Here is a 9,106-nt window from a genome sequence, read left to right as displayed (position 1 = left end):
ATTCAGATCCGTAGAAGTATCTTTAGGCTTATACAAGGCAACATCAACAGTTACCTCTCCGGTCTTGGCGTTTGTCATCAATCGAGTATAATTCTTCATTTTCTTGGGCTTTGGGGTTTTGGAAGCATACTTCTTAGCTACATCCAAAATAGGAACAATGACTGGGATCAAACTTGTTTTTCTATTTGTTGAACCAACCAACCAGTCAGGGGCAACCTGAACTTTCTCAATGCTCTTTGACTCTTTATTGGGTGTGTTCAACGAGTCTAAGATTTGCATCACATTGTCAAGTGTAGCTTGAACATGATGTTCTCCATCAATTGAATCTTCCCCTTGCATTTTATCCAAATCTATCTTGGCTTGTTGGGGTGTTGACATGGTGCCCTGTTTGTTAAATTTAGATTTATACTTGGTTCTCTGTACAATAGGTTGACTTTGAACCAGTTTAGAAGATGTAGTCTTCGAACCTTTCTTTCAACCTCCAGAATCAGTAGAAAAGACCACGTTAGCACTAGAGGAAGGAGGATATTCTTCATTCACACTCTCAACTTGAGGTAGAGACGACATCTTTCTTTTCTTTTTTAGCCATGTTTTTGTGTACTGAATTACACTCTAAGATATCCGCATCAAATCATCTATTTTTGGTTTAGACTAGTCTATAGGAGGGAGAGGTTGATTGGGTTGGTTCAAATATTCAGGTTCAATGAGATTTGAACCGTCTTCTCGGACCCCATTTGAACTTAAGTTCAAACCAAAGGCTGAAATCTGTGAGATGGTGAGTTTGAAGTGGATTTGTTTATGAAGTTCACGTTCATTTGAACAATCCACCCAAAAATCTTCCAAGTGAGGGATGGGTAAGACCTGCTCCATTTTTAGAAATCTATCAACAAACCCTTTAACATCAAATCCTTGTCTTGGAAAATAAAATTTTAAATCAAAAGTACATAGGTCCATACCAATATCTAGAGCATCATCCAGAGTCTTGCATGAAAGGTTATTCAAATTCAAAGGAAAGAAACTCTCCTTCTTTTCTTCTGGTAAGAATTTCATAGTTACCACAGCCAACTGACGATTGATTTTAGGCAAAATAGAACAATCAAAAGAATATTTGTGTAATCTTGTGGGTTCCTCATCAAAACCTCCCATGCTCAAGTAGGTGAACCTAGGAAATTGGGTGAATAGGCTGCTACACATTTGAACTAACTGCAAAGCCTCTTGCGAAACTCTTTCTTCTACTCAACCTGCCAATTCAAAACATAGTTTGTTGATGAAAACATCATGAACCTTTCTGAAGTCAGTGAGGACTTGCCTCTTTTGTAAGAGTGGGCAATATTGGTATATGAAGGTCTCAGTAGTCCAAGGTTCATGTGGTAATGGAGTCAAGTCTTGAGTGCAAGCTAGACAATAAATGAGGTATGGTGACATGAAGAAATCTTTCCTAGTAGTCTGAGTCAGTTTTAGCTAACTCCTCAAAGAGCTTGCTATAATTCTGGGCTAGTCAAGATGTTGTTTTCAATCCAAGATGATTTGGATAAAATGCAACATCCAATCTTCAAACAAAAAAGATTCTGACGAACCTCTGACTTTATGCAACAAAACTACTAAATCACGAATATGAGATTTCATGTGATCTTTGTTTAGGGCCTTGGGGATTCTTGAACCTCCCTTATAAAACTTTTCAGTCTAATGTCGAGCAATTACTGAGCGATTTTTCTTAGAATTTTTGTTGAACTAGACATGAGAAAAACTCTTAGTGAAATCAATAAAGGTTTCATGTGATATTTTGAAAATAGAGGCAATAGAATCCCTATCAACTAAAACCAATATGTTTCTATCATTCTTTATGATACAATGGGCCTCAATATCATAGTGGTTAGCACATTCTTGGATCAATTCAAGACTTGTTATAGATTGAGGAAAAGTTGTGGCCTCTAGAATTTCACTATCTAGGATTTCACGCATATACCCATCCTCTACATTTGACTAAAATCTATCACAAAATTTATCAACTTTGACTGCCATTAAGTCTGTGTCAGTTATTAAGGGTACCCTACACTCCATACTTAGACAGTTCCTAAAGAAATCTAGGGATCATTTTGTTCTCACTCTAGGCAAGAGATATCATAAACTTAACTAGGCCTAAAGAGGAAATTTGCTGAAAATTTGAAACTGGAAGGATTTGAAAGAATTACCTTTAATCCGCAACTAAAAAACTAGGTGAATCTTTGGCTTTGGTAATTCCTTAGAGAAAAATCCTACAAAGAAAATGATTTCACAATTTACCTTGAGCTAAATCTCTTAAAGGAATGTCTAGAAAATGATTAGCAGGAGTGGTAAGAGACAAACTTGTATTTCTTGAAATGGTAAAGATATAGTAGTGCTCCAGGTGGTAAATGTCATGAATGAGCCATCATTTCACCTTTCTGTCATTCGCTTAACCATAATTACCTTGACACATGAGTGACTTGCTCGACTTGACAGGCTAGATTTGTAGGCACTTTTCAAGTAATGATTTCTTGTTGTATGATAAACTTGACATGATCAATTCATTTCCCTTTTGAGGGTGCAACCGCCACTTTAATCTATTCCACGTCCACATAGCATTATGGGGACCCAAATTTTTTTCACCAACATCAACCTTGGCAGCTTCAACTAGAATGAACTATTTTGGACTTAGTTAAAAAAGGTTCAAAAGGTACAAAGAAGTTCAAAAGGTTCAAGAAGGTTCAATGGGTACAAAGCGGGTTGAAAGGTATCAAGGGTTCGAGACAAGACCAATTGGCGAAGTAGACTAGTTCAAGACATGAGGACAGTCAAATCCAATGGTTCAAAAGAGAATAAAACCAAATAAAAATATGACAACTCTTTAAATAAAACCATGAACTAACATTGGCTCTAACTAGGGACTGGGTTTTATGAAACATAGAGAACTTAGAAACTTTGGACAATTGAAAAGAAAATAGGAAAAGCAAGAAAGACAAACAAAACAAACACAAAGACACAAACAAAACAAAATGGGGAAAAAAGGAATATGTATAGAGAGAACAACAAACATACATCATATTTTATAAAGTTTTAGATCTTGACCATTATAGGTAAATGGTAAGATCTCACCATCAGTCTATTCCAACTTAAATGCATTCGAACCAAATTCTTCTTGAATTGTAAAAGGTCCTTTCTAGAGTGATTCGAACTTTCCATGAACTTCTTTCACTTCCCTGCATTTATCCCATAGGAGAACCTAATCTCCAACATGAACTTCTTGGGTTTAGCTCACTTATCAAAGATCTACTTGACTTTCATTTGATGTCTTCTAATATAATCCTTCAATTTGTCTCTTTCTTTGTTTAGTTTGGTAAGATACATAATTCTTTTCTCAAGGGAACTCTAGAAGTCTTTGTCTTTAATGACTAAGTGTAGTTTTGATGAAGCTAATTCTAAAGACAGTGATATTTGTTCACCTATGCATTATACTGTCTCAAATGGGCCATTCCTATGGTTCTTTTCGAAGTAGTCCTATCTGACCAATGCGCTTCATATAATTTCTTATGCCAATCTTTGGCATTCTCACTTACCAGCTTCTTCCTGATAGCCACTAAATTCTTATTGCTCAATTCAGCCTACCCATTTCCTTGAGGGAAATAATCTGAAGAATGTGATTGGAAAATGTTTTAATCATAGCAAAATGAAGTCATTTCTAGTGATGAGAAATAGGTTGCATTATTGGCAACTATCTTTTGAGGTAATCCAAAGATAGACATAATATACTCCTTTAAGAAATCATAAACAACCTGAGAATTGCTCTTCTTAGTGGGGATAGGTTCTACTCACTTGGTAAAATAGTTTGTAGTAGTGAGGATATAAGAGTGACCTGCACTTGACGATGGATTTATAGGACCTATAAAGTCCAAACCCCACTATTTAAAAGGTTCATCCATTGACATTGGTTTCAACGGTAAAGCACCATTTGAACTGAGGTTTTACCATGAAAAACTTGCACTTCTCATTGTTCTTTACACATGTATAACTATCTCAAAACATACCAAGCCAATAGAATCAATTCTTGAGAATCTTAAAAGCTATCACCGTAGACAAGAAATGGCCACCACAAGAGTCAATATGAAAGGCTTAAGTAGTTTCTATTGTTGACCTTTTTCGACACATCTCAAGAAAGTCCCATCTAGACCTCATTTACGTAGAACTCCTTGTGCTATAAAAAACTTATTTTCTTTAAGCTTCAAATCTCTTTTTCCACACGAAGTCAGGTGTTTTGCATATTCTCCATAATTCAGGTAATGGGCAATATCAGAGAACCAAGGATTGATGAGACTTATTAGTAGAGCCTTAGGTTCTTATTCATAATCATGTTGGGGGGAAGCATTATCTTTTGCTATTAGTTTGCAAAGCCCTTTTCCTTTGACTAATTTGGTAGGTTTCAAAGTGAGGTCATATTCTTGTATCTTTTCTATCCACGTAGCCCTTTTATTTACCCTTGCCTCCTGCCGAGTTAAAATACTTTTTATAGTTGAATTTGGGACATAGACGACTAAGTGGGAATGAAGGATGTAATATCTAAAGTATTTCACAACCTTCATGATTGCATAAGCTTACTTCTCTATTAAAGAGTATTTGAGTTCATGTTTCTTTAACGGGGCATTCATGAATGAAATAGGTGCTGCTGCTTCTTGGTCATTTTTCTAAGTAGGAATTTCGGAAAGAGTATTTTCTAAAGCATAGCAATACATAAAAAAGTCTTTCTTGTAATCTAGGAGACCCAACATAGGAGCATTAGCCATGGCAATTTTAATTAGATCAAAAGCTTTCCTTCCCTCACCATTCCACTTGCAATGCTCTTTTCCACTCATCATATCTATGATATGTTTGGTAATCTCTGAAAATTCAAGGATAAATGCCCTCAAAAAATTCACTCCTATTTGTTGGTAAGCTTAGTTGTTGAATGGCCTTCACTTATCTAGATCTATTCTGATCCCCTTTTTTGAGAGTATATTTCCCAGAAGTTTACCTTCTTCAAAAAAGAAAGTGGATTTCTTTGGGTTAATAGATATATTGTGTTCTTTACACCTTTTTAGTACTACTCGTAGATCTCTCAGATGATGTTTTCTCCTTCTTGAGAATATCATAAGTGTTAGAAACAATAGTCCACCAAGATAACTGAGAGAGGGGGGAGGGGGGGTGAATCAATTATCCAACAATCTAAACATTTATCTTCTTTAAACAAACTTAACCATTCAACCAAAGTAAACAACAACCACTTCAATATGCACATAGACAATTACACCAGATATGTTAACTAGAGAAACCCTTGATTAGAGGGAAAACCTCGGTGGGAATGATGCACACTAGATGATGCACTAATATAAATATTCCTTGTTAGAGGATGAACTCTGTTAGGAGTCTATTACAACATTTAGTACATAGAGTCTTTGTTAGGAGACTTTGAATCCTTGTCAGGAGATTCCAACCTTGTTAGGAGTTGTAGTACAATGTATGCAAGAAGAGCCTACTACCTAAACATGCAATTTTAACTACAAGAAAAGCTCAGTGCTCAAACATGCAATTTACTGTTACGTTCTTCTTTCTTTTGTTCTGTCAACCAAACCAAACACTGTCAAACCTTGTAGACCAAGTCATGAACCTTGGATCCAAATATCGAATCTCAGATCACACAATAAAACCTTGATAATGAAGTTTCCTCCACTTCTGCTGTACTCTTCTCAACTTTGCATTCCACTCTTGTGCTACTTACAAATTACTTCTTCATGTCATCCACATCTATAATGATAAAGGAAAATGTCCTTCCTTTATACCAAGTCCGTAAAACAATTTCCTAAGTTGACTGTTGGACCTTCTCAATTAATCATTATAGGACCACATTAAGTACATGTTACACTTAGCGATAACATTAATCTACCACCTTGCAACTTGAATAACTTTTCGTACATGTAATATTATGATGAGAGAAGTGACCTTGTCATCATCAACATGTCTTCTACACATCCTAAACCTCGATTCTCATAATAACAATTCTGCTAATAGATATAACAAGTTTACCATAACATGCCTCTGTAAACACTATCTCAAAACAAACATCACCAAAACTTACATAACTTCTTCTAGACTTATCATTTCTTCATCCGAATTCAACTAAATATACCATATACTTAGAAGCATCTCTTCTAACCTTAGATAGTGAGAATACTCAACTAGTCATCTGTACCAACTTGATCTTTCCACTGTTCTTTTGTTAGATACCACATAAAGCTACTATGTTGACATCAATGACACACTTAGTCATGAATGTAACATATTAGCATAGTAACATATCTACAATACTCCCCCATAGGAATATCATCAGCATTCATGCTTCCAACAATATCCCTCTTTGGAATTGATGACAACATAGATGAAAAACATCTAGTTCCAAGAATACCAGCAAGACTGTTAATCTTTCTTTTCAAATCCTCTTCATCAATCATCTCCCCATTGATATACCTCAATGTGCTTTCCATCAAATTGTCATTCCATGTTATACTTCTCCTTGTCTTTTCTTTCTCCCCATGATGTTCTTCCTCATGATCTTCTCCCGCATGATTTTCTCACGTCGTACTTCTCTGCCATTGACATCAATGTCAAAGGTTTTAGCAACCATCAAATTTTGCAATAACTAATTCTTACTAGCTCAAGTGTCTCAAGACACTGTTCAAATTAACATCCAACAAGAGTCCTAGATGACTCTATCCATCATAGATACTCCCCCATCTAGGAACCATCAACATTCAGTCCAGACAAATAATAGTGCTCTATTACACTAGATCTACTGTAGTGTAGGAAGGGGCATGACCCCTAGCATACCTTGCAAATACTCAAAAGTCTCTTTGGGAAGAGGCTTAGTGAATATATATGCAATCTGCTCTTTAGTGCTCACATACTCCAATCTAATTTCCTTTTCAACAACTCCCTCTCTCAACATGTGATACTTAATAGAAATGTCCTTAGTCCTCAAATGCAACACTAGATTCTTGGACATATTTACTCTGCTTGTGTTGTCACAATGTATGACAACAAGTTCACTGATTTCTATCCTTATATCCTTCAACATCTGCTTCATCCAAGCAACTTGATTGCAATTTTTTGTTGTTGCAACATATTTTGCTTCCGCTATACTTTGTGAGGTACAATCCTGCTTCTTGCTTAGCCAAGAAACCAATCTTCCTCCAAGAAAGAAGGCTTCACCACTGGTGCTCTTTCTGTCATCCATACTTCCTACCCAATCAACATCAGTACAAGCACTTAGAGTCAAATCATTAGATCTATCATACCACAATCCGAACTATGATTTTCTTTTCATATATCTACATATCCTTTTAGCTGTTGCATAATGTGCTTCTCTAGGATCAACTTGGAATCTTGCGAAAATTCCAATTACATTTGTTATATCCGACCTTGTGTGAGTCAAATATTGCAAACCTCCAATCATAGATCTATACTTCTTTTTCTCAATAGTGGCTGTCTCATCCTTTGTAGATAACTTGTTTCTAGTTACCATAGGCGTTCCAATGGGTTTGCATGCTTCCAAACCAAACCTTTTCAAAAAATCCTTCAAATACTTAGTATAAGAAATAAAGATCCCTTCCTTATTTTGTACAATCTGCAATCCTAGAAAATATTTCATTTCTTCTATCATTACTCATTTCAAATTTTTTCCTCATGTCTTGTACAAACTTGTCACTTTCATCATTGTTTCCTCGAAATACAATATCATCAACAAATATTACCAAGATCATCAAACCATCATCAATTTCTTTCCAATAGAGATTACTATTTGCCATACCTTTTCTATATCCAAGCTTTGTCAAATGCTTGTCCGACCTCCCATACTAGGTTCTTGGTGCTTGCTTCAAGCCATACAATGCTATCTTCAATCTAGATACTATGTCCTTGTCATCTATTAAAGGACAACCTTTAGGTTGTTCAATGTTTACCTCTTCTTCAAGTTCTCTAACTTTAAATTTCTTTTGTGCTACATAAGCTAAGAATAATCTTACTACTTCTATTCTAGCCACAGGAGCATAGGTCTCATCATAGTCTATTCCTTCTTGTTGTGAGTAACCTTTACATACCAATCTTGCTTTATTCCTTACAACTTCGTCCTACTCATTCATCTTGTTCCTAAATACCCATTTAGTTCCTATCACATTCTTGTCTACTATTCTTGGGACCAATTCCCATGTCTCATTCTTTACTATATGATCCTATTCCTCTTTCATAGCTTGTTTCTAATAATCATCTTTACATGCTTCATCTGCATTCTTAGGTTCAACTTGAGATATCAAACATAGTTCTTCATTGACTCTGCTTCTTTTCATCATACCTTTATCTTTTCTTCTGATGATCTGCTTAGATAGGTGATTATTTATCATATTCTTTCTCGAAGTAGGAGCTGCTATCTCAACTCTTGGCTCTACTAAAGGTTCTGAGCTTTGTTCCTACCTTTGCTCTCTTTCATTCTACAAATCATTGTTAGTCTCAAGAAATACTTCATCATTCCTTAGTTTAGTAACAACATCATCGTCTGCATTGTAATCAATTATTCTCTCTTGTATCGTAAATTTCTCATCAATTCTCATATTTACACTTTCCATATAGTCTTAATTCTCAAATTATAACATCCATAAGCCTTTATTTTTAATGAATAACCAAGAAACATATCTTCATCACTTCTAGCATCAAACTTACCAATATCATCATCTCTTTTGATATAACACATACTGAAAAATAAATTCTAAAATACTTAAATGTAGGTGAGTGACCAAACCATAGTTCATAAGGGGTCTCATTTGTGTCTTTCCTGGCCTATACTCTATTCAGAGTGTATACTGTTGTGTTCAAAGCTTCTCTCCAAAACATTTTGGATACTTCATTCTCAGCTAACATAGCTCTTATTTCTTCTATAACTGACCTATTCCTTCTCTCTGCAATGCCATTCTATTTAAGGGTTCTCAGAGCTGATAACTATCTTTTGATTCCATTTTGTTTACAAAATATGTTAAAATTGTTTGAAGTAAATTCTCCCCCTCTATTTGAT

The sequence above is a fragment of the Cupressus sempervirens genome, chromosome 8 (genome assembly GCF_028749045.1).
Source record: "Cupressus sempervirens isolate cs-2001-9-10 chromosome 8, ASM2874904v1, whole genome shotgun sequence".
Taxonomy (NCBI): domain Eukaryota; kingdom Viridiplantae; phylum Streptophyta; class Pinopsida; order Cupressales; family Cupressaceae; genus Cupressus; species Cupressus sempervirens.
This window is presented reverse-complemented; position numbering follows the sequence as displayed.